Consider the following 27,556-nt stretch of genomic DNA (forward strand, 5'->3'; position numbering starts at 1 on the left):
TAGAAAAATGACTAACCAAAATCTACCACTAGGAAGAAAAAATTGGCAATGCTCCCTAGCTTGGTGATGAGTCTTTAAAAAGATCTTTGCATTTCCTACTTATTTAAGTGGCTCAGGAAATGAGATACTCCTCACTTCAGATTCTTGTAGCCAAAATGGTCTGATCTGTTCTAGAGATGTGTTTCTAGAATCGTAAGTCACCCGGAGAAGGCAATGGCACCCCACTCCAGTACTCTTGCCTGGAAAATCCAATGGATGGAGGAGCCTGGTGGGTTGCAGTCCATGGGGTCACTAAGAGTCAGACACGACTGAGCGACTTTACTTTTCCTTTTCACTTTCATACACTGGAGAAGGAAATGGCAACCCACTCCAGTGTTCTTGCCTGGAGAATCCCAGGGACGGCGGAGCCTGGTGGGCTGCCGTCTATGGGGTCGCACAAAGTCGGACACGACTGAAGCGACTTAGCAGCAGCAAGTTACCAGCACCCCAGGTTAGGGACTGTTCCTCCTTGGACAGATTGAGTTCCTTATACACTCTGGGCAGCAGACGCAATTCAAGCTGGAAGCAAGAAGGAAAAAATAAATGTAAATAATACTTTGGCATTGGGGATGCTGGGAAGGATTTTGACAATTTTATTTCATCTTCTTGTCATTCTTCTGGTGGCATTCACTGTGGCTAAAATTGAAATAAACATTTCTATGTGGCTTTCGGTCCATAGTCTGAATGCTGTAGTAATAATGTGAGGACCTGACTGCTTCAAGCCAACACAGGGACACAAATGTCAGTGTACCTGACAAGAAACAGATTGCAGGTCAGGAGTCAGAGATGCGTGGTGAAATAATGAGGAAAGTCAGGGACAGGAGCTGCAAGGTTTTGGTCAAAATAAGCAGCACTGAAATTTTAGACGATTAATTTAGTATGTCTGAGGGGGAGCCCAGAACACTGAATTTATCATATATCCCATAGGTGATTCTTAGGGAGTTAGTAGTTCATAATTTTAAAGGCCATTTTTAAGACCTTTACAGGCTCTTCTACTTCTGTTGAAATCTCTGACTTTCAGTTAGAACGAAAAATCATTAATATTATATTTGTGTGACATATACATTTATAAATGCTTATATTTTGTGAAGACTTACAGTTTTTGCTTTTGAAGTTGTTTAGCTACAGTACCTCATTTCATTTATAATGAGCTGTCATTTCTCTGCAGTCATTTTGAATTCTTGGAAATGATTAAGAAGTTAAAACTAACCTACAGATTGTTTTCATATGTAATGATTTTTAAATGAATATTAAATTTAATAATGGATGAATCTGGCAAAATGATATGTCTTACAGATATCTAATAAAATTTTTATTAATTTCAATTTTTTAGGTTTTATTTAACAGTTTGGAGCTGATAACTCACTTTCAAATATATTCAGCTCTGAAAAGGTTATAGGTCCAAGGCAATGTCTGGAAGATAATGCAGCTTGATGCTGAGGTACGGTTTGATCCTGGCGTGGGTGCTAGGATACCATTAGATGAGTCCAAGGCATAGAAATTTTTGATCAAAAGAGCATGAAGGAACACAGATTTGGATGTTAGAATCAATAACTAACTGGAGAAGAAGATTAAAACAGACACAGCAATGATCTTCGTGTATCTGACAAATTATTGATTGAGAAAAAAACTTAATTGTTATCATCCATAAGCCAGACTTAGGATCAATTTGTGTAATTTATGGAGAGATGAATTTTGATTCAATATAAAAAAGAATTTCCAGGGTTTAAGAGTCCCAGTGATGGAATGAGTGGATTTAGAAGACAACAGACCCCTTTTACAGGTTCAGGCTACATATCCATCTGCAAAAGTATTGTAAATTTTTGATTGATGGTTAGCTTAGATGACCAAAGGTCCTCTCAAACTCAAATCCTGAGAGAAGCTTTAGAAATGTACATATATTGTCAGTAGATGGATAATAGATTGTATTTTAATATAATCCCTGAGTTCACCTTGATGTCTGCCTAAAATCCGTAAGACTTTGGCAGATGTAAAGATATATTTTGTCTCTAAGTAAATTCATTTCAGCAGCTCTTTAAGCTGCTAAAGCAAAACAGTCCATCATATTTGACATGAGACTTGAAAAAGTAGAAAAGTTGCACAGTGGGGGATAAGTGCAATTAAAAGTAGCTCTTCCTTAAAAGAAGACTTCCCCTTTGGAGACAAGGCATCTTATTTTTGTATTGTTTTCTAATTGTAATAACTCTTTATTTCTTCATAATATTTCTATCAAATTAAAAAGAAACTTCACAAGAAACTTCTCTGAGCATATTAATGGCACTGTTTTTGTTATCTGATTAGCACAGAGTTGGGGACTTAACTTTGAAGCTTTAGAGTGTTCCGCAGCAAGGGTGGGGAGGGAGGTGGGAGGGGGGCTCAGGATGGAGGGGACACATGTATACCTATGGCCGATTCATATTGATGTATGGCAAAAGCCATCACAATATTATAAAGTAGTTATCCTCCAATTAAAGGAAATATTTTTTAGATGATTTAAAAAGTAAATAAAGACAATAGACAAGTTTCAGGTGACATGTTGATATAATGTCCTACAAACAACTATCACATCAGCAATGAAAACAAAATGATCTAGATATAACAATTTCTTGTGCTAAAAATAAAAAAGAAAGAAAGAAAGAAAGCTAAAAATTTGGACTGGTAGAAAGCTCACCAAGATTTTAAGAAACTAAAGAATTTTTTTTTAATTTATTTTTTGGAGATTGATTACTTTACAATATTGTAGTGGTTTTGCCATACATTGACATGAATCCACCATAGGTGTACATGTGTTCCCCATCCTGAACCCCCCTCCCACCTTCCTCCCCATCCCATCCCTCTGGGTCATCCCAGTGCGCCAGCCCCGAGCACCCTGTATCAAGCATCAAACCTGGACTGGTGATTTGTTTCACATATGATAATATACATGTTTCAGTGCCATTCTCCCAAACCAGCCCACCCTCGCCCTCTCCCACAGAGTCCAAAAGACTGTTCTATACATCTGTGTCTCTTTTGCTGTCTCACATACAGGGTCATTGTCACCATCTTTCTAAATTCCACATATATGCGTTAGTATACTGTATTGGTGTTTTCCTTTCTGGCTTACTTCACTCTGTATAATAGGCTCCAGTTTTATCCACCTCATTAGAACTGATTCAAATATATTCTTTTTAATGGCTGAGTAATATTCCATTGTGTATATGTACCACAGCTTTCTTATCCATTCGTCTGCTGATGGACATCTAGGTTGCTTCCATGTCCTGGCTATTATAAACAGTGCTGTGATGAACAGTGGGGTACACGTGTCTCTTTCAATTCTGGTTTCCTCAGTGTGTATGCCCAGCAGTAGGACTTCTGGGTCATATGGCAGTTCTATTTCCAGGTTTTTGAGGAATCTCCACACTGTTCTCCATAGAGGCTGTACTAGTTTGCATTCCCACCAACAGTGTAAGAGGGTTCCCTTTTCTCCACACCCTCTTCAGCATTTATTGCTTGTAAACTTTTGGATAGCAGCCATTCTGACTGGCATGAAATGGTACCTCATTGCGGTTTTGATTTGCATTTATCTGATAATGAGTGATGTTGAGCATCTTTTCATGTGTTTGTTCTTTGGCCCATTTTTTGATTGGGTCATTTCTTTTTCTGGAATTGAGCTGCAGGAGTTCCTTGTATATTTTTGAGGTTAATTCTTTGTCAGTTGCTTCATTTGCTATTATTTTCTCCTGTTCTGAAGGCTGTCTTTTCACCTTGCTTATAGTTTTCTTTGTTGTGCAAAAGCTTTTAATTTTAATTAGGTCCCATTTGTTTATCTTTGCTTTTATTTCCAATATTCTGAGAGGTGGGTCATAGAGGATGCTGCTGTGATTTATGTTGGAGAGTGTTTTGCCTATGTCTTCCTCTAGGAGTTTTATAGTTTCTGGCCTTACGTTTAGATCTTTAATCCATTTTGAGTTTATTTTTGTGTATGGTGTTAGAAAGTGTTCTAGTTTCATTCTTTTACAAGTGGTTGACCAGTTTTCCCAGCACCACTTGTTAAAGAGATTGTCTTTTCTCCATTGTATATTCTTGCCTCCTTTGTCAAAGATAAGGTGTCCATAGGTGTGTGGATTTATCTCTGGGCTTTCTATTTTGTTCCATTGATCTATATTTCTGTCTTTGTGCCAGTACCATACTGTCTTGATGACTGTGGCTTTGTAGTAGAACCTGAAGTCAGGCAGGTTGATTCCTCTAGTTCCATTCTTCTTTCTCAAGATTGCTTTGGCTATTCGAGGTTTTTTGTATTTCCATGCAAATTGTGAAATTGTTTGATCTAGCTCTGTGAAAAATACCACTGGTAGCTTGATAGGGATTGCATTGAATCTATAGATTGCTTTGGTTAGTATACTCATTTTCACTATATTGATTCTGCCGATCCATGAACAAGGTATATTTCTCCATCTATTTGTGTCCTCTTCGATTTCTTTCACCACTGTTTTATAGTTTTCTATATATAGATCTTTTGTTAGGTAGATATATTTCTAAGTATTTTATTCTTTTCGTTGCAATGGTGAATGGAATTGTTTCCTTAATTTCTCTTTCTGTTTTCTCATTGTTAGTATATAGGAACGCAAGGGATTTCTGTGATGATTTTATATCCTGCAACTTTACTATATTCATTGATTAGCTCTAGTAATTTTCTGGTGGAGTCTTTAGGGTTTTTTATGTAGAGGATCATGTCATCTGCAAAGAGTGAGAGTTTTACTTCTTCTTTTCCAATCTGGATTCCTTTTATTTCTTTTTCTGCTCTGATTGCTGTGGCCAAAAACTTCCAAAACTATGTTGAATAGTAGTGGTGAAAGTGGGCACCCTTGTCTTGTTCCTGACTTTAGGGGAAATGCTTTCAATTTTTCACCATTGAGTGCCGGGGACCAGCCCCGGCTGATCCAGGGTATTCAAAGGAGAGACGGCATAGGCGAGGATCAGGATACAATAGCTTCAATTAGATATTAATTAAAGATATAAAGAGTAATAGAATAAGGATAGCTCAGTAGGGAAATTCAGTGGAGAAAAGAGGCTGAGTAGCTTGGTTTACACGGGGGACCAATAAAACTTCAAGACAAGAAGCTTGCACCACTTACGTAGGCTGCAGGCGTCCTTCCGTTCTCCCGAAGGAGAGGAGACACTGAGGCCTCCCCAGTCGGATCTTAGAAGCCCAGGCATAATTAGTAAGCATGGTGGGTTCCGTACTCCAGATGGAGACTCAACCAGAGTGAGAGAGAGAGCGACATGGGGAGACCAGTATTTCGAGAAACTGATCCCAATTCTTTATTTTCCAGAGTCTGTTTTTATACACTGAGATGTTATACAAAAGTCACGTGGGGACAGCAGTCCTGACTTTTATCAAAGTCAGGTGCTTCATACAAATGTATACAGAGGTCTTAGGGGTGTTACATCATCTTCTGGCCAGGGGGGCCTGCTGACAATTTACGACCCTCTCCTTGTGACAGCGGTCAGTCAATCAGGACACTTATTTCTCCAGGGCTGATTATTCTCAAAACAGATGCCACCCAAATAAAGTTACATTCCTACAGGGTGAGGGTGTAGTGGGTTTTAGTTAAGGAAAGAATTTACTTAGCCTAAGGTCTAACGTGATTAATATCAAAGGTTAATTCTATATATTCATTAATGTGTGTAAGGGCAGGGGATGTGGAGACTTAGCAACAAACATTGGCTCAACAAATGAAAAACCCTTCACCAATACAATTTCTAATTAGCCCACTATACTTATACTTATAGTTTTCTAACTTCTCTAAAGAACCTGTTTTTAGAGGGTTTAAAGCATCTTGTGCCTCTCACGGTTGGGAGGCTGTGAGCAATCACATGTGGCCGGACAAGCCTGTCAGGCAGGCTAGAGAGCCTTCAGAGAAGTTTGTAGGTTAAAACAGTCTTATCACGCCCAGGAATTATTATTAACTGGAGCTCTAGGTTAACTCCTTCTCCGAAAGAGGTCGTGGGGGACAGCCCGCTGTAAAGTCAGAGATGTAGGTAAGAGCACAAAGTAGTAAAGTAGGCAGGCTCTGGTTATGGGGGTAGACGCTCGAGGATTTCCAGGGGGACTCCTGAGGCTCGATCCCGCCTTTGCGTATGTCGAGCCTCCTTCCTCATGACCTTTGCCATGGGTGGAGTACCTCACTCTGGCCCCCAACAATTGAGGATAATGTTTGCTGTGGGTTTGTCATACATAGCTTTTATTATGTTGAGGTATGTTCCTTCTATTCCTGCTTTCTGGAGGGTTTTGTTTTTTTTTTTTTTTTATCATAAATGGATGTTGAATTTTGTCAAAGGCTTTCTCTGCATCTATTGAGATAATCATATGGTTTTTATTTTTCAATTTGTTAATGTGGTGTATTACATTTGTGGATATTGAAGAATCCTTGCATCCCTGGGATAAAGCCCACTTGGTCATAATGTATGATCTATTTAATATGTTGTTGGATTCTGTTTGCTAGAATTTTGTTAAGGATTTTTGCATCTATATTCATCAGTGATATTGGCCTGTAGTCATCTTTGTCAGGTTTTGGTATTAGGGTGATGGTGGCCTCATAGAATGAGTTTGGAAGTTTACCTTCCTCTGAAATTTTCTGGAAGAGTTTGAGTAGGGTAGGTGTTAGCTCTTTTCTAATTTTTTGGTAGAATTCAGCTGTGAAGCCATCTGGTCCTGGGCTTTTGTTTGCTGGAAGATTTCTGATTACAGTTTCAATTTCCGTGCTTGTGATGGGTCTGTTAAGATTTTCCATTTCTTCCTGGTTCAGTTTGGAAAGTTGTACTTTTCTAAGAATTTGTCCATGTATTCCAAGTTGTCCATTTTATTGGCATATAGTTGCTGATAGTAGTCTCTTATGATCCTTTGTATTTCTGTGTTGTCTGTTGTGATCTCTCCATTTTCATTTCTAATTTTATTAATTTGATTTTTCTCCCTTTGTTTCTTGATGAGTCTGGCTAATGGTTTGTCAATTTTATTTACCCTCTCAAAGAACCAGCTTTTGGCTTTGTTGATTTTTGCTATGGTCTCTTTTGTTTCTTTTGCATTTATTTCTACCCTAATTTTTAAGATTTCTTTCCTTCCACTAACCCTGGGGTTCTTCATTTCTTCCTTTTCTAGTTGCTTTAAGTGTAGAGTTAGGTTATTTATTTGACTTTTTTCTTGTTTCTTGAGGTAAGCCTGTATTGCTATGAACCTGTCCCTTAGCACTCCTTTTACAGTGATCTATCCATAGGTGTGAGTGGGGTATTTATAGGTTTTGGGTTGTTGTGTTTTCATCTTCATTCATTTCTATGCATATTTTGATTTCTTTTTTGATTTCTTCTGTGATTTGTTGGTTATTCAGCAGTGTGTTGTTCAGCCTCCATATGTTGGCATTTTTAGTAGTGTTTCTCCTGTAATTGAGATCTAATCTTACTGCACTGTGGTCAGAAAAGATGCTTGGAATGATTTCAACTTTTTTGAATTTACCAAGGCTAGATTTATGGTCCAGGATGTGATCTATCCTGGAGAAGGTTCCATGTGCACTTGAGAAAAAAGGTGAAATTCATTGTTTTGGGGTGAAATGTCCTATAGATATCAATTAGGTCTAACTGGTCTATTGTATCATTTAAAGTTTGTGTTTCCTTGTTAATTTTATGTTTAGTTGATCTATCCGTAGGTGTGAGTGGGGTATTAAAGTCTCCCACTATTATTGTGTTATTATTAATTTCCCCTTTCATACTTGTTAGCACTTGAGGAGATAATAGTTGAAAACTTCCCTAAAATGGGGAAGGAAATAGTCATCCAAGTCCAAGTAACTCAGAGAGTCCCAAACAGGATAAACCCAAGGCAAAACACCCCAAGACACATATTAATCAAATTAACAAAGATCAAACACAAAGAATAAATATTAAAAGCAGCAAGGGAAAAACAACAAATAACACACAAGGGGATTCCCATAAGGATAACAGCTGGTCTTTTAGTAGAAACTCTTCAGGCCAGAAGGGAATGGCAAGACATACTTAAAGTGATGAAAGAAAATAACCTACAGCACAGATTACTGTACCCAGCGAGGATCTCATTCAAATATGAAGGAGAAATTAAAAGCTTTACAGACAAGCAGAAGCTGAGAGAATTCAGCACCACAAAACCAGCTCTCCAACAAATGCTAAAGGATCTTCTCTAGACAGGAAACACAGAAAAGGTGTATAAAATTGAACCCCAAACAATAAAGTAAATGGCAATGGGATCATACTTACAAATAATTACCTTAAATGTAAATGGGTTGAATGCCCCAAACAAAAGATAAAGACTGGCTGAATGGATACAAAAACAAGACCTCTATGTATGTTGTCTACAAGAGACCCACCTCAAAACAAGGGACACATACAGACTGAAAGTGAAGGGCTGGAAAAAGATATTCCACACAAATAGAGACCAGAAGAAAGCAGGAGTAGTAATACTCATATCAGATAAAATAGACTTTAAAACAAAGGCTGTGAAAAGAGACAAAGAAGGACACTACATAATGATCAAAGGATCAATCCAAGAAGAAGATATAACAATTATAAATATATATGCACCCAACATAGGAGCACCTCAATATGTAAGACAAAAGCTAGCAAGAAACTAAAGATTTTTTTAAGCCACTTGCAATGGGTAGTTGACTGTCTGGAAAGGGGAAAGTAGCTAATCAAATCCAGTACTTGTTTGCTTATTATTTAAGGCATCTTGTTCTAAGGATTTTCACCTATTTTTCTTTAGATCTTGGTCCTTAGAAATTTTAGGATCTTAAATCTAGAGATTATAGCCCCTACCTTTAAAAAAAAAAATCTATATGTATTTATTTGATCCTGGCTGTAGACATGAGGTTTCTTGATCAGAGGACAGGCCAATTACTTATGGAACCTCTGTGACAGTTCCCTAGGCTCAGTCCCTCATGGGCCACACGGTAAGGATGGATGTCACCTGCACAAGCGGTGGGTTCATGCCACTGGAGAGGAGTCCTCCAAATTATGACTTTTGGAGTTTATAATAGGAACAAACTTGCCCCGTCTTTCCCTCAGAGAGAGAGAGGGGAACACTTTTGAGCTTTTATTCTGTGGGATGCAAATAAATCCTCTCTAGAGACATGAACCCAGGTCCCTAGGTCTATTACTGTTTGGAATATAAACAAATAGCTCCTGGGAAATAGACCAGAAATTCTCTCCAGATATCTCTGTCTTTAACTTCTAAGACTTGTTCACCATTTAGCATCCTTAAGCCTAGGTTTCCAGCAGTCTGATCAGGGGGCCCCAGCCATGCAGAAACATGAAAATAATAGTTGTACCTAATGCTAACAGACCCATAGTATAACTCATATGTCCCATGAGACCCCATGTATCATTTCTCATATTGTTTATTATGGAATTTCTTTCTCACGATAATTTAAAAGCAGCATTGGATATTTGTATACTTATTCAGAGTTTCTAAGGTCATTTACATTTAGCTATTGTTATGGGCTGACTGAGTGTGTTAGTCACTTAGTCGTGTCCAACTCTTTGCAATCCCATAGACTGTAGCACCCACCCCCTCCCCCCCACCCCCCACACTTCTCTGTCCATGGAATTCTCCAGGCAAGAGTACTGGAGTGGATAGTCATTCCCTTCTCCAGGAGTTCTTCCTGACCTAGGGATCAAACCCAGGTCTCTTGCATTGTAAGCAGATTCTTTACCATCTGAGCCACCAGGGAAGATGGGCTGATTGATTCCCTTTCAAAATCTGTTTGTTTGTTGAACATTCGATGCTCAGTACTTCTGAATTTAATTGTACTTAGAGAGAGAGCCTTCAAGGAGGCAAAATGAGGTCATATAGGTGGGCTGTAATCAATGTGACTATGTCTGGAGATAGGACCTTCAAAGGGATGATGAAGTTTAACTGAGGTCATTAGCGGGGAGCCCTAATCCAATAGGACTGGTGTCCTTGTAAAGAGAAGGAGAGACACCAGGGATGTGCATGTGCAGAGAAAAGGTGAAGTAAGGACACAGCAAGAAGTCAGTCACCTGCAAGCCAAGGACAGAGGCTGCCAGAGAAACCAAATCTCCCTACACCTTGATCTTGGACTTGCAGCCTCCAGCACTGTGTGAAAACCAATTTCTGTTGTTTGAGCCATGATTCTGTGGTATCTTATTATGGCAGCCCTAGAAAACTAGTACAGATTTTATTCACTTATGTTTTTGGTGATTGTTGTTCAGTTTTTCAGTTGCTAAGCTGTGTCTGAATCTTTTGTGACCCCATGGACTGTAGCCGCCCAGACTCCTCTATGAGATTTTTCAAGAAAGAATACTGGAGTGGGTTGCCATTTCCTTCTCCAGGGGATCTTCCTGACCCAGGGATTGAACTCACATCTCCTGCATTGCAGGCAAAATTTTTTTATTACTGAGTAGTCAGATCCAACCAAGATGACTTAAAGAAGCTGTCTCTTTGGCACCAGATTTCCAGGAAATATTGTTCCTACCTTTATTACTACTGCTAAATCTTTGAAGATCCATGGGCTCAAAATAACTCAGAATCAAGGGGAAAATGAAACAATTGAGAGCTGCTGAAATTATAAATAACACTATAACATATTATTGACATAAGGATAATTGGCAAAATGAGAAGGGGGCAGCAGAGGATGAGATAGTTAGATAGCATCACTGACTCAATGGACATGAATTTGAGCAAACTCCAGAAGATAGTGGAGGACAGAGGAATCTGTTGTGCTACAGTCCATGGGGTCGCAAAGAGCCAGACACAACTTAGAGACTGAACAACAACAAATAACCAGCACATTTAAATAAACCTTTTATTTCATTAAGATGAGTTACCACACATGTGAAGATAATATACCATAGAGCCATGTTTAGCTGCAGATGCCTATCAAATCTATTATTACTGATTTACGATGTCTCTCTCATATTTCAAGTCTCTCCTCACACTTTCCATCTAGCCCCACTTACCGCTTTATCTAATGACCATGTCATCTCTATATCTACACATGTGAAGGCTCCTTGACTTATCTCTCCTTTCCTCCTGAATCCACAGTCACCACGCCTGCTCTGGATCCCTTCCATTTTCATCATCCCAAAGGCTTTCTTACTTGAAGAATATATTCCCTTTTCTGTATATTCAGTTTCTTTCTCTCTATCATATTGCAATCATACCAGCCCCTTCATTGACACTGCATCTCCATCAGTTTCCATTCCGTTATTCTCTATTATGTAAATACTCAAATAACTTCACAATTTGTATGGAAATACAAAAAACCTCGAATAGCCAAAGCAATCTTGAGAAAGAAGAATGGAACTGGAGGAATCAACCTACCTGACTTCAGGCTCTACTACAAAGCCACAGTTATCAGGACAGTATGGTACTGGCCCAAAGACAGAAATATAGATCAATGGAACAAAATAGAAAGCCCAGAGATAAGTCCACACACCTATGGACACCTTATCTTTGACAAAGGAGGCAAGAATATACAATGGATTAAAGACAATCTCTTTAACAAGTGGTGCTGGGAAATCTGGTCAACCACTTGTAAAAGAATGAAACTAGAACACTTTCTAACACCATACACAAAAACAAACTCAAAATGGATTAAAGATCTAAACATAAGACCAGAAACTATAAAACTCCTAGAGGAGAACATAGGCAAAACACTCTCTGACATACATCACAGCATATGACCCACATCCCAGAATATTGGAAATAAAAGCAAAAATAAACAAATGGGACCTAATTAACCTTAAAAGCTTCTGCACATCAAAGGAAACTATAAGCAAGGTGAAAAGACAGCCTTCAGAATGGGAGAAAATAATAGCAAATGAAGCAACGGACAAACAACTAATCTCAAAAATATACAAGCAACTCCTACAGCTCAACTCCAGAAAAATAAATGACCCAATCAAAAAATGGGCCAAAGAACTAAATAGACATTTCTCCAAAGAAGACATACAGATGGCTAACAAACACATGAAAAGATGCTCAACATCACTCATTATCAGAGAAATGCAAATCAAGACCACTATGAGGTACCATTTCACACCAGTCAGAATGGCTGCGATCCAAAAGTCTACAAATAGTAAATGCTGGAGAGGGTGTGGAGAAAAGGGAATCCTCTTACACTGTTGGTGGGAATGCAAACTAGTACAGCCACTATGGAGAACAGTGTGGAGATTCCTTAAAAAACTGGAAGTAGAACTGCCTTATGATCCAGCAATCCCACTGCTGGGCATACACACTTTGGAAACCAGGAGGGAAAAAGACACGTGTACCCCAATGTTCATCGCAGCACTGTTTATAATAGCCAGGACATGGAAGCAACCTAGATGCCCATCAGCAGATGAATGGATAAGAAAGCTGTGGTACATATACACAATGGAGTATTACTCAGCCATTAAAAAGAATTCATTTGAATCAGTTCTAATGAGGTGGATGAAACTGGAGCCTATTATACAGAGTGAAGTAAGCCAGAAGGAAAAACACCAATACAGTATACTAACGCATATATATGGAATTTAGAAAGATGATAACAATAACCCTGTGTACGAGACAGCAAAAGAGACACTGATGTATAGAACAGTCTTATGGACTCTGTGGGAGAGGGAGACGGTGGGAAGATTTGGGAGAATGGCATTGAAACATGTAAAATATCATGTATGAAGTGAGATGCCAGTCCAGGTTCGATGCACAATACTGGATGCTTGGGGCTGGTGCACTGGGACGACCCAGAGGGAGGCTATGGGGAGGGAGGAGGGAGGAGGGTTCAGGATGGGGAACACATGTATACCTGTGATGGATTCATTCTGATATTTGGCAAAACTAATACAATTATGTAAAGTTTAAAAATAAAATAAAATTAAAGAAAAAAAACCTCATAAATGTCTACATATTTTCGCTCCTAGTCACCATCTTTTTTTTTTTTTTTTTTTTTGAGCTTTTTATTCAGTATTGGAGTATAGCCTATTAATGACATTGTGATAGTTTCAGGCGCACACCAGAGTGACTCAGCCATACACATACATGTATCCATTCTCCCCTTCCCTTCCAGGCTGCCACATAACATTGAGCAGAGTTCCCTCTGCCATACAGTAGGTCCTTGATGGTTATCCATTTTAATTATAGCAGTGTATACATGTCCATCCAAACTTTCTCACTATCCCTCCCCTGCATTCTTTCCCCGGCAACCATAAATTCATTCTCTAAGTTTTTGACTCTCTTTCTTCTTTGTAAGTTCATTTGTATCATTTCTTTTTAGATTCTGTATTTAAGGGCTATTTCTCTTTCTCTGTCTTATTTCACTCCGTATGACAATCTCTGGGCCCATCCATGTTGCTGCACATGGCATTATTTCATTTTTAAAATCACTAATATTCCATTGTATGTATGTACTACATCTTCCTCATCCATTCCTCTGTGAAGGGACATTTAAGTTGTTTCCATGTCTTGACTATTGTAATCCGCATCTTTTTTTATTCAATCCTTTAACTCCTACCGTTTTTGCTTCTTTTTATATTTAGAAATTTTTTCAGTTACTAGGTACTTCCACATTTCAAAATCCTTGAAGTTTGTATTGTGCATAATCTATCAGTAAGTCTCATAGAAGTTGATTTCTCCCAACTTTGAGACCATCTCTTTGGTTTCCACTTGCCTCGCTGCATATCCTTTCTGTCTCCTTTCCTTATCTCCTCCTATCATTATTGGGCTTTTATACAACTCAATACAGAGATGCCTTCTTCCTCTACTCTCTCCCTGGATAATGTCATTCATTATCAAGGCTTTAGCTGCCATTTGTATTTTGACAGATATTAAAGTATCTTCATTGAAGGCATCTCCTTGATGCTCATTATGTTCACATAGATATTTCATATTCATTTTAATTTCATATTTCACCTTTGCTTAAATATTTCATAAACACCTTTCCTTTCCCGCAGTTCCTCTTTCAGTCTAGTAAATAATCCACCCAGTTGATCAAACTAGAATCTTGGGAAATACCTCAAGCCATAATTATGTAATTGGAGTCTCTGCTAAGGGTTTATTTTATATACTTTTAATTAAAATTATGTTTAGAATAATTTCCAAGCATTGAATTACAACTTCACATTAAATATAGAATAAAAGGACAAAATCATACTCTTTAATGACCTTTGCCATTGACAACTTTGTGCCTCCTCTCTCTTTCCTCTGCCTCTCTTTGGTCCAGATCTGCATCTAGGAAAATAAATTAATACTGCATCTTTACAGAACCTTTTGGTAGAAGTAACCAGTTCACAGGCTGTGCTGTGGGCTCACCTGCACTGCCTTTTGAAAAATATATCACTAATCAAAAGTGTTATACTCTTCTGTTAGGTTTGAGAACAGTAAGATTTCCCTTTTTTATGTTTTTCAGTGATAAAGCACTTTAAGAAATGAACCTGTGCCAAATAAGTGGTATGGTAGGCAAGTCCAAAGTTGAACCGTTGTTTTTTTCATGCTATTTGCACAAAATCTGTTCATTACCCCACTGGGATGAGTCACATATTATTCATTGTGGATAATGAAATTCATCTCAGGCGTTTATCAGTGTTGTTGCCTGTCCTGAGCACCTGTCCTGTTTGATGCTAGATGAAATGTTGCCTCTGAATTATTTTGAAGACCTTGGCTATCTACTTATAGCAGGAAAACTGGAGCATTTCAGCTGTGTGAGACCTTGGCAAATATTTGACATAATACCCGAGACTTCAATTTTGGCATGGTATTATTTTTTAGTTATTTAGAGCTATGGGGTTGCACAGAGTCGGACATGACTGAAGCGACTTAGCAGCAGCAGCAGAGCTTAAAATAATAAATATTACCTGTGGTGATAATTTTGGTTTTTAAATTCTCTTTAAATAGTAATGAAGAAACCTGTATAACCTTTTCTCTAATGTTTTATGTCAAATTTTTATTAATGTTTCAGTGCTTATGTCTTGCATACAAAGTATACATGCTTTTCTTCTTCTTCTATTCAATAGTTGAAGAACTTTTGGTTATAAAAATGTTAAAAACCAAAATTATTACCATAAGCAATGTGTGACTCTTCAGTTTTTAATCAATTGAAATCTAGAATCAAATTCTAGAATTGTAGCAAGCATTTCAGCTTGGTAATCATTTATTGAGCACTTCCTATGTAGCTGGCACAGACACAAATAACTCGACAAGGTCAGCATTAATGGCATGAAGGATGCAGTCCACCTGCTGGCTTGCTTGGCAGGCATTGCTAATTTTTAACTATAATCTTTCAAAATGAATTCAGAGGCTGTCTTCTTTGCAGTCAGTTTCAATATAGGTCACTTTCATGCCGGGCACATCATATTTACAGTTTCAGTTTTAGCAGGGTCAAGATTTGTGAAGGATCTGAGATTTTTCTCCTACTTGCAAGCCAATAGATGATCTTGTTACCTTTTCATGGAAGCTAGAAAGAGACATGAAACTCCCAGGTCAGAGACAAAGAACTTTATTACTGAAGGTATAGCATGCAGCATGAGCATCAGTATTTTCTTTTTTTTTTTGTATAATCAGTATGTTTTATGCTCATTTCCTCAGACCCAATCCTCATAAGAAAAAAGGGCAGATGATACCTGCACAGTAGTTGTGTTAGAACTCTAAGCCTAGGGAATACATGGGAAATAAGCCTGCTTGCCCTTTGTGTCAGGGGGAGAAATTATTTCTGTTTTTCAGGCCTGTTGCTACACAAAGATCTTTGAAAAGATAGACTTTAACAAAGGGTAGTCTGTGCCTTTACTTATAAGACATGTAGAAACACAGAAGACCCAAGGAAAATTGTCTCCCAACAAACAGAATGTTTTGTCTCTCAAAGTATAAATGATAAACTCAGGATCTCATCCTCTTCAAGCTATTCTGTATCACATGTTCTTCTCCAGAAGACAGAAAGATGATTAAAATTGTACTTTAACAGTTGAATCAAGGTACTCTGTGTACAAACAGGGAGCAATCTAAGCAACCAATTTAAGACGGAGCAATGGAAGTTAATAATCTTTAGTTTTCATTTGGCACATAAGGACTGTACCTGAATTGGGGGCATGTATCTTTTTAGTACTAAAATTAATGAGCATAAAGGCCATTTGAAGTTTTGATGATTCTTCTTTTTGACCGGTCCTGCTATGAAATGCAGATCTCAGTCTTGCTCTCTTGAAAAATTTGTCAAATCAGTATCTTTTTTGTTATTTTATTACAGACGTTTCCCAATATATACAAAAATACGGAAAAGAGTATAATGAACCATATGTATACATCATTCAATTTAATCAGTTTGTCAACTCATGGCCAATCTTGTTCTCTTTCTCTGTCTCCCTTTATTATTTTAAAGAGATCTCAGACATCACATCATTTTATTTGGTTTATTTCTTAAAAAGAGCTATTTTTGCTGTTTTCCTCTTTTTGCCCATTGCATTGTGATGTTGATTCTGACATCTTTGCGTATTTGCAAACCTGTCTGCACAATTGTTTATTTGAATCTTGTTTGGGGGCTAGATATATAGGTATGTTATACTGTATTTTTGCCATATTTTTATTCTTTAACTGCCCTCTCTTTACTCATGAGGATGGGAGTCCCAATATGATCAAATTTGGACACTGAAGGAAGAGGATCTAAAGCTTGAATTTTTCCTTTTGATAAAGACAAATCCTAGTTTTGGATAATTTCTTTATAACCCAGCAAAGATGTTGGTATGCCTTTCTCTCATGAGATATACGGCCATGAAATTCCTTTAGATCTGCTAGGATGACTGGTACCTCTGAAAATTCCAATGCTGCTGCTGCTGCTGCTAAGTCGCTTCAGTCGCGTCCGACTCTGTGCGACTCCATAGACGGCAGCCCACCAGGTTCCGCCATCCCTGCGATTCTCCAGGCAAGAACACTGGAGTGGGTTGCCATTTCTTCTCCAATGCGTGAAAGTGAAAGTGAAGTCGCTCAGTAAGTGTCCAACTCTTCGCGAACCCATGGACTGCAGCCCACCAGGCTCCTCTGTCTCTGAGGTTTTCCAGGCAAGAGTACTGGAGTGGGTTGCCATTGCCTTCTCCGGAAAATTCCAATAACCTTCCTTAATTAATCAGTTCATCCAAGCCACGGATCAGTCTTTATGTTTCCGTCTGAGCCTTTTCCTGTTTATCTACAGCTTTAGGAATGAGTTGCCAGAAGATGAAAGTAGAGCTCAGACTTAAAAATAGAGCCGGCCCCATATTCTATAGAGACTTAGGTCTGTATGTTGTGATAAAAAGAGATACTAGTAGAACTTCTGACTTGGTACAATTCTTTACGATAATCTCTCAGAAGTACAAAGCAAGGCTTCCTTTCAACTTTAGAGCAGTCTCCTGGGAGACAGTGACTTGTCTGTAAAAATTTAACTGCTAATTCTTGCAGTGAAGACCAGACATAGAGAACAGACTTACAGACGTGGGGCAGTGGGGCAGTGGGGAGGAAGGAAAGTGTGGGATGTATGGAGAGAGTAACATGGAAACATACATTATTACCATATGTAAAATAGATAGCTGATGGGAATTTGCTGTATGACTCAGGGAATTCAAACTGGGGCTCTGTAACAACCTAGAGGGGTGGGATGGGGAGGGAGGTGGGAGGGAAGTTCAGGAGAGAGGGGACATAGGTCTGCCTATGGCTGATTCATGTTGATGTTTGGCAGAAACCAACACAATACTGTAAAGTAATTAGCTTTCAATTAAAAATTTTTTAAAAAAAAGAATTAAAGTGGGGACATCAGAGATAGTTAAATGATAATAAAGGAATATCATAAAAAAAAATTTAGGTGCCAATTTTTTACATAGAATTATTTTAAATTTGTGGTTCAAATGTTATCCTATAACTCCCATAATACATAAGCCAACTTTATGGTGATTACAGTGGGACAGGAGATGGAGATGCAAAAAGGAAGCAATCTTCCCTTAAGGATGAGGTAGTTGGTTGTATCCATCGTGATAAACTTAATAAATCTACTGTATAGAAAAAAAAAATTCTCACAGATTGGAGTCGCTAAATAAGAGGAAAGAACCAAGGAAGCTGGAAAGATGAAAAATGGAGTGTTTGGCAAGGGATTGGGAGTTCAGGACTCGGGTCTGGAGTGGTGAGAGTTTAATGGCATCTGCCTTAAGGAATCAGATAAATTTTAGGGATGGAAGAAAATCATCGCCACTGCACCCTTGTGCAAAGGCACTGGCATGTAGCCATCAGAGGACTGAAAACAATGTGAAATAACATTGGTGACCTTGCTTTGTTCAGTCTTCATTTATTCCTATTGCTGTTTGGTTGGGTTTTTAAAGCAGTTCTTTTTGGAGAGTACAAATTTTTTCTTGTGAAGCACACCAGCAACTTTTACAGTATATCTAGTCAATAAGGAAATTTTTTTCCTTTGGTTTTCAACACATTTTCACATGTACTACTGTAGAACTTTTAGGAAGAAAATTCAAGATTATTTCATATATACAGTACAGTGACACTTATAGATAACTTAATTTCCTCTTTTTGGTATCAATGTAGGTAAGAATTTTAAGAAAATGACTCTATGTTCATGCTGATGTCTTTGATAACATGTGATCTGTGGCAAACTTGTTGTGAATCTATCATGTGTTATATTTAATTTTTTTTCTTAGTTCTCTGCCACACAAAATATTCTATAAACATTTTTCATTAAAAAACCAACAATTACCAGTTAATAATTTTGCATGTGACAATTTTATCTTTTATTCCTCTTCACAGGAAAACACAACACGATCTTTAAATAGAATATTAAAAGATCCCTTTTCAGAGAGCACCAGCCGTGTTTCTCCAATAGCTTCTAATAATACTAAGAAGGGGAGAACAGTGCACTGAATCACAGTCTCGCAGTGTTATACAATCGCTTAAGGTCAGTTACATAAGGAAATAGACAAATAAGGCAAAAGCAGACTTCTGCATTTGTGAAAGAAAAAAAGAAAAAAACAACCAAGGTACATAGAATGGAAATGGCAATCGGTTCAGAGTTGGCTGCATTCAGGATCTTATTCATCACTCATCAGCTTTTCAGGTTGCTTGTTGCAGTAAGGTTTTTTAGGTTATTTATACCCTTACAATTGCAGAGGGAATGTGAGGAGAAATTTCCAGTAATTAAATACAATCTTATTGATTTCTTAAGACCTTTTTCTTCAGGCACTTACTAGGTCTCAAGATCTTGAGATAACTGACTTCCAAGGACTGGGAGCAGAAAGCCCAGATGTGAAAGGATCAGCTTTATAATATCCTCTCCCCCAACATTGCATAAGGAGGGAACTGGTGGGGCAGGGTACTTGAAGTTAGAAAGTATGGGCTGGGGCCCTAGCCTGCTGATTCATCCTGTGATTTTTGACAAATCACGTGTGTTCTCTCAACCTCAGTTTCTCCTCCTTTACAACATGTGAACAGTATCACATGCTCAAATCAAAGGGTTGTGGAGAAGGTAAAATGAGATAACCCATGTGAAAATGCTTTATAACCTCTAGAGTGCATACAGATAGGATATTTTTGTTCTAAAATTTGTAGTTTTGTTCTAATGAGGCATGCAAGTAAAGGCTTCCTTGGAGAAAGACAGTTGGGGTGGTCATGGATTTTAACTTAATCTTTTTTAAGTCCTACCCTTGAATGTGATCTTCTCACTTGCTAAAGGGATTAAGGGATGCACTTACAGGGATGTATTTTTTTCAGCAACTTGTATACAGTTTTCAAAAGATCTTGGCAATTTACTCTCTGTTCCAGCTCTTCAACAACCTGAAAGAAAAAAACCTATGACCCTTTGTCCTCTAAGCCAAACATAGGCTATGCCACAGACCTCCGGTTGGCCCTCCATATGTATGGGTTCTACATCTATGGGCTCAACTCACTGTGGATCCAAACTAATTTTTAAATATCATAGGAAGTTCCAAAAAGCAAAACTTGAGTTTGCCACACAAGGCGATGGCACCCCACTCCAGTACTCTTGCCTGGAAAATCCCATGGATGGAGGAGCCTGGTGGGCTGCAGTCCGTGGGGTCGCTAAGAGTTGGACACGACTGAGCGACCTCACTTTCACTTTTCACATGCATTGGAAAAGGAAATGGCAACCCACTCCAGTGTTCTTGCCTGGAGAATCCCAGGGACAGGGGAGCCTGGTGGGCTGCCGTCTATGGGGTCGCACAGAGTCGGACACGACTGAAGTGACATAGCAGTAGCAGCAGCAACTATTTACATAGCGTTTGTGTTATATTTACAACTATTTATATAGCTTTTTCATTGTATTAGGGATTGTGAGTAATCTAGAAATGATTTCAAGTAAACAGGATATATGTAGGTTATATGTAAATATTATGCCTTAAATTTTTTTTTTTTTTTATGTGGACCATTCTTTAAAAAATCTTTAATGAATTTGTTGTAACATTGCTTCTGTTGTTTATGTTCTGGTTTTTTGGCTTGAGGCATTTGGTATCTTAGCTCCATGACCAAGGATCTAATACACATCCCTTGTATTAGAGGGTAAAGTCTTAACCCTGGACTGCAGGGGAAATCCCAGTACTTGGCCTTTTTCTATAAGGGATTTAAGCATCTCTGGATTTCAGTATCTGCATCCCCACCCTTTCCCCCACCTCCAGTGGAACATCTGTACTCCTGTTTCATCAAATTATCAAAAATACACAATCCAATTGTGCACACAATCCAGTAGCATCTGGGGAAACACACAAGGGATATTTGGGGTCATACTTAATCTTGTTCTGGTTGTGTTAAAGTCATGCATCTTGTTTAGAATTCAAGAGAATATTGGGGGCAGTGGAGAAACCAAGAGATTCAGAGATTCCTATAATTCTTTATTAATCTTTCTTTTACCCAGAGATGTGTGAATCCAAGACAGCCTGAAAAGCAAGGGCACTCTATAAGGCATCGTGATCTATTTCCATCTTCAGAGAGGTGAGAGGGAAGCTTTAAGAGGTAAAATGGCATATTTCTTCATTGGACAGATTAGTGATGACTTGACCTCTTACCCATTGTTTCCCCATCTATCTCCCATGAAGTGATGGGATCGGATGCCATGATCTTTGTTTTCTGAATGTTGAATTTTAAGCCAACTTTTTCACTCTTTTCTTTCACTTTCATCAACAGGCTCTTTAGTTCCTCTTCACTTTCTGCCATAAGGGTGTTATCATCTGCCTACCTGAGGTTATTGATATTTCTTCTGGCAATCTTGATTCCAGCTTGTGCTTCATCCAGCCCAGCATTTCTCATGATGTACTCTGCATATAAGTTAAAGAAGCAGGGTGACAATATAGCCTTGATGTACTCTTTTCCCAATTTGGAACCAGCCTGTTGTTCCATGTCCAGTTCTAACCGTTGCTTCTTGACCTTCATACAGATTTCTCAGGAGGCAGGTCAGGTGGTCTGGTATTCCCATCACTTGAAGATTTTCCACAGTTTGTTGTGATCCACACAGTCAAAAGCTTTGGCATAGTCAATGAAGCAGAAATAGATGTTTTTCTGGAACTCTCTTGCTTTTTTGATGATCCAGTGGATGTTGGCAATTTGATCTCTGGTTCCTCTGCCTTTTCTAAATCCAGCTTGAACGTCTAGAATTTCATGGTTCACATACTGCTGATGCCTGGCTTGGAGAATTTTGAGCATTACTTTGCCAGCATGTGAGATGAGTGCAATTGTGCAGTAGTTTGAGCATTCTTTGGCAATGCCTTTCTTTGGGATTGGAATGAAAACAGACATTTTCAGGTCCTGTGGCCACTGCTGAGTTTTCCAAATTTGCTGGCATATTGAGTGCAACACTTTCACAGCATCATCTTTTAGGATTTGAAATAGCTCAACTGGAATTCCATCACCTCCTCTAGCTTTGTTCATAGTGATGCTTCCTAAGGCCCAGTTGACTTCTCATTCCAGGATGTCTGACTCTAGGAGAGTGATCACACCATCGTGGTTATCTGGGTCATGAAGATCTTTTTTGTACAGTTCTGTGTATTCTTGCCACCTCTTCTTAATATCTTCTACTTCTGTTAGGTCCATACCATTTCTGTCCTTTATTGAGCCCATCTTTGCATGAAATGTTCCCTTGGTATCTCGAATTTTCTTGAAGAGATCTCTAGTCTTTCCCATTCTGTTGTTTTCCTCTATTTCTTTGCATTGATCACCAAGGAAGGATTTCTTAACTCTCCTTGCTATTCTTTGGAACTCTGCATTCAAATGGGTATATCTTTCCTTTTCTCCTTTGCCTTTTGCATCTCTTCTTTTCTTAGCTATTTTCCAGTAGTCGTGTATGGATGTGAGAGTTGAACTATAAAGAAAGCTGAGTGCTAAAGAATTAATGCTTTTGAACTGTGGTGTTGGAGAAGACTCTTGTGAGTCCCTTGGACTGCAAGGAGATCCAACCAGTTCATCCTAAAGGAAATCAGTCTGGAATATTCATTGGAAGGCCTGATGCTGAAGCTGAATCTCCAATACTTTGGCTGCCTGATGCGAAGAGCTGACTCATTGGAAAAGACCCTGATGCTGGGAAAGATTGAAGGCAGAAGGAGAAGGGGACAACAAAGGATGAGATGGTTGGATGGCATCACCAACTCGATGGACATGAATTTGAGTAAGCTCTGAGAGTTGGTGATGGACAGGGAAGCCTGGCATGCTGCAGTCCATGGGGTCACAAAGAGTCAGACACGACTGAGTGACTAAACTGACTAACTGACCTGTTATCTAAAGTTGTATCTGGCAAATCTGAAATTAAGAGATGCTATAATTCGAGGCATGATACAAACAAGATCCTCCATTTAGTAATGAGCAGCTAAGGATTCATGTAGGAAGCATTTGGCCTGAATTATATCAATAATGACAACAGTCCTCTGACTTTGCATGTATAAACCGACACTGCGTAAGTCTAATCTAGACATCAGAACCATGTTGCCAAGCATTCAGGTACTGGACCAACATCCCATTAAGTCTTTGAAGGTTCACAGGATGGAGCCACTCTTGACTTGGTTTACTTTCATCCTTAACTCCCTGTGAAAAACAATACTGGAAAGAGCAAATAAATGGAAGGCTGGCTTTTGATCTCAGTCTGTATTCTAATTCTAGTTGCAAATTTGCATCATTGGTTTCACATTACTGAGTTAAATGGTTTTCTCCTTTTGTCAGGTCGAAATATTAATACTGGCATTTCCTGGCATGGCACATAATTAATTTAATGAACACAAATTAATACAGGCACAGGGACAGCACCACCACATCTCTGCTTCCACCAAAAGCTGCGTTTCCCAATGAATAAATCATGATTAGCCCATCACTAAATGGATGTGTTCCATCTAGTACAGATTTCAGCAAATGTAAAGGCCACAGCACATCCAACTACACATACATGTATTAGGAAAGTGTCACTGTCTTTGGGGACAGGGGTGAGAACCAGCCGTCAGCTTTGTCATCATCTCTGGCTTCTGCTGGGACAGCTGAATGGACATGTTTAGCATCCTGGCCTGGGGGCATCGGTGAGGAAAAGCAAAAGAGGCAGGGCTTTGGGGACAAGAATGGTTTGGGTTTGAATCTTGACTTTCTTATTTACTATACCTGATACAACTCCACTGGGCCTCCTTTTACTCTGTGAAATAGAAATACAATACTTCCATGAGATGAAAGTGAGTCTGAAAGGTAAAGTGCCTAGAAACATGTATGACCCAGAAATGACACTCAGTATGTTGCAGGAAGGGGGATGCCTTCCAGGGTCCGAAAAGGGATTCTTGTCTAACACTTGGAAATGAATGGTCTGAGGAGGCACACATGCTGACAAGTCAGAGACTTTGTTGGAAAAGGGTGCCTGGGCGGAGAGCAGGAGGGTAAAGGAACCCAGGAGGACCACTCTGCCAGGTGGCTCACAGTCTCAGATTTTTATTGTGATTGGATTAGTTTCTGGGTTGTCTCTGGCCAATCATTCTGATGCAGGGTCATTTCTGGTGACACATGCCTCACTCAACCAAGATGGATTCCAGCAAGGAGGATTCTGGGAGGTGGAAAGACATATGGCATCTCCTTTTGACCTTTCCTGAACTCTTCTGGTTGGTGGTGGCTTGTTAGTTCTGTGTTCTTTACCAGGACCTCCTGGTACAACAATTCGCACAAATGGCTACTGTGGTGCCTGGCCAGTGTGGGCAGTTTCGGTCAGTGTGTTTCCCCTAATGACTGTACATGGCTTCCCTTCTCTTTGAACATGTCACTACAGGAAGAGGAATGGGAGTGCTTGAGGTGGCTGAAGGTTAGTCTATCCACTGAGGTATCATAGAGTCCTCTCTGTCACAGGAGAGTGGACCCTGGGATCTGAGTTTGAGCCATCCCTGTGGGTCCACTCCAGTCCTCTTCCTCCATTCTTCACTCCAACTGGAAACTCACTATCAGGTAACATCAGGGCCTGTGATATCAGGAACCCAGGAGCCCCTATAAATGCAGGTGCATTGTTCACCATCCTTTGTCAGCCAAGGAAAAATTCTTCATTAGTTCTTTTCAAAAAGGCTTGGCCTGAAAGAGAACTTGGGGAATTTTCAGGAAGGGGAGATTGATATTTGAGTTTGGCACCATCTTGCTTCTCTTCATGATTCCCCTTCCAGCACAACTTGTGGTATTTTTTGGCATCGTAAAGTCACCCCACTGCTGCAAACTAACTTTAAATGCTTCAAAAGCAACCCGCTTTCCTCCTCATGTCCCCCAAACACCTTCAATTTATTCTGATCTCAGGTAGATTTTAATAGGAAAGCAAACTGATTATACTAAGTCACGATTTGACTCAGCCAATGTTTATTGTTGTTTGTTCTTGGGACTGTGCTCAGTCCTAGGGATAGAACAATGAACAAAATATGGCCCCTGCCTTCAAGGAGCGCACAATCTAGGGATCAGAGCCCCATGTGGAAAGAACCAACATAATCGCAGGAGCTATTAATAAGTACCACTGTAAAGAAGGTGGGGGCTTCCCTGGTAACTCAGATGGTAAAAGAGTCTGCCTACAATGCGGGAGACCTGGGTTCGATCCCTGGGTCAGGAAGATCCCGTGGAGAAGGCAATGGCAACCCACTCCAGTACTCTTGCCTGGAAAATCCCATGGATCAAGGAGCCTGGTAGGCTACAGTCCATGGGGTTGCAAAGAGTTGGACACAACTGAGCAACTTCACTTGATTTCATAAAGAAGGTAGATGTCAGAGACCACACCAAGAGCCTTCCAGTGTGTTACCTTATTTAATCCTCACAGTGTCCATGAGAGAGAGGTTTAACACCTCCACATTTATGGATCAAGAAATACCCAGACAAAGATTTTGAGTAAAATAACGTATCTTAATGGCACAGCAGAGAAAGGAGTGACTTGCTCTGCCTGGGAAGTAGGAAAATTTTCACAGAAAAAGTGGCATTTAACATTAACTGAGGATTAGAATGAGACATCTGGCTGTGACTGAGACATTCAATGAAGAAGTGTTCAGCACTGAAAGATGTTAAGTGGGTTGCCTCCCTCATTAAAAAAAAAAAAAAAAATTCTCAGAAATGCCCAAACAGAAAATGAGACTGACTATGTGGGGAGAGGTCTTCAAATCAAGTAACTCTGACTCAACTGCCCTTGAGATTTACTGCTACTAGAATATTTGTATTCTTATCTTTACTGCCAGCTATGGCCAGAGAGTGGACATGGACCATTGCACAGGGAATCAACGTGCAAAACTTTACCGGATGTTTTTGGAGGATGAATATAAAGTAGGAAGTCGAAGAGTTGAAGAGCATGGTAAGTGACCAAGTATTGATTTTCCAGTCCTACTATAGATTCTTCGTTATCTGCCGGGCCTCCCTGGTCTTGACCAGTGCCCCTGTCTTCCAGTTTCTGAGGGAAAGGAGGAATGTAATTGCAATAAGCAACAATTAGCAAACATAAATTGTCTAGTTACATAGACCACACTCCCTCTAATGTCTTCTAGTACTTTTCTACTAGTTTATCCCATCTCTTCAAAACCTCTGGCCTGTCGTTTCAGGGGAGTTGAATGGAATCTCTCTCTTATGGTGATAGTTTTGAATAGTCTTCCTTGCCTGTTTAACCCTGTCTAGTGCAAATTTGCTTTGACAACATGCACACATGAGGCAACCTGAAATTCCAGGTGAAACAACCATCATGTAAACTTTACAAGCAATGCAGACTCCATTTGGGAAATTAAACACAGTGTGATTGGGCTCCTGGTGGAGTGTAAGAATGAGATTCCTTTATACAGGTTTTTTTTTTTTTTTTTTAGGGTAGCATTGAAACTGTGAGCTTTGGAGCCATGAAGGAATGTTATTTACTTCAGAAACCACACTGTTAGCTTCTGAGGTAAACAATATTTACTCAGTCATTAGACCGAAAATGCAATTGATGCCTTTTAATTCTGTAATCACCTATAAACAAAGCAAAGAATACTTAACTGTGGTTACAGAATAATGTTTTCAACCTTGATAATGTGAAGTGTGGAGGTGGAAAAGGGAAGGAGGCAAGTAAGGATGAAGGTGGAAGTATAAATATGCTGCTGCTGCTACTGCTGCTAAGTCGCTTCAGTCGTGTCCGACTTTGTGCGACCCCATGGACTGCAGCCTACCAGGCTTCTCCGTCCATGGGATTCTCTAGGCAAGAACACTGGAATGGGTTGCCATTTCCTTCTCCAAGTATGAATATAGCTGATGGGAAAAACAAAAGTAAACACATTTTCAGTTCAGTTCAGTTGCTCAGTCATGTTCAACTCTTTGCAACCCCATGGATGCACGCCAGGCCTCCCTGTCCATCAAAAACTAAAAAAAAAAATCTAATAATATTGGATTATATTGGGGAATGGGAAGAGTATATAAATTTTAAGCATACTAAATACAGTTATAGAGTGATAATTTTTAAAGTTAATAAAGTGAAAAGTGAAGTCACTCAGTCGTGTCCGACTCTTTGCAACCCCATGGACTGTAACCCGTCAGGCTCCTCCATCCATGGAATTTTCCAGGCAAGAGTACTGGAGTGGATTGCCATTTTCTTCTCCAGGGGATCTTCCTGACCCAGGGATTGAACCCGAGTCTCCTGCATTGCAGGCAGATGCTTTACTGTCTGAGCCACCAGGGAAAGCTAATATATAACTTTGGTCTTTAAAATGTATGTATGGTATTTGAAAACAAAGAGAAGAACTAAAATCAGAAATTAGATTATTGCCTCTGAAAAGGATTTTAGGGGTGAAGATTTTAGTGTGATGAAAGAGCTTTGTTTTATTATGAACATTTTTGTGCTATTTAAAATTTTTAACCATGCCATTTATTATTTTGATAAAATACTACATTTGTGTATTCATTCTTCAGATTTTCTCTTTGTCTATCTTATGCTGGTACTTTTCTTTCATGAAACTCTTGCCCCAAGGCAGCCTCTGAATCTCCGTGGTCCTGTTCCCCTTTGAATCATCCTCAGAGTCCTTAGATCTTTCTCCTATTCTTGATGAAGTTAGTTCTTTCTTTTCC

The 27,556-nt window shown here is 39.2% G+C and overlaps 1 long non-coding RNA gene across 1 annotated transcript in view; it reads left to right on the forward strand.

Annotated features, from left to right (window-relative positions):
- LOC139186180 (uncharacterized) overlaps positions 1-27,185 on the forward strand; it is a 201,328-nt gene extending 174,143 nt beyond the window's left edge. Inside the window, exons 3-4 of the long non-coding RNA XR_011569681.1 lie at positions 25,714-25,826; positions 26,326-27,185. This is a non-coding gene — a long non-coding RNA (uncharacterized lncRNA). The remainder of the gene's footprint in view (positions 1-25,713; positions 25,827-26,325) is intronic.
- The last annotated feature ends 371 nt before the right edge of the window (positions 27,186-27,556 follow it).

The sequence above is a fragment of the Bos indicus genome, chromosome 12 (genome assembly GCF_029378745.1).
Source record: "Bos indicus isolate NIAB-ARS_2022 breed Sahiwal x Tharparkar chromosome 12, NIAB-ARS_B.indTharparkar_mat_pri_1.0, whole genome shotgun sequence".
In the NCBI taxonomy this organism is placed as follows: domain Eukaryota; kingdom Metazoa; phylum Chordata; class Mammalia; order Artiodactyla; family Bovidae; genus Bos; species Bos indicus.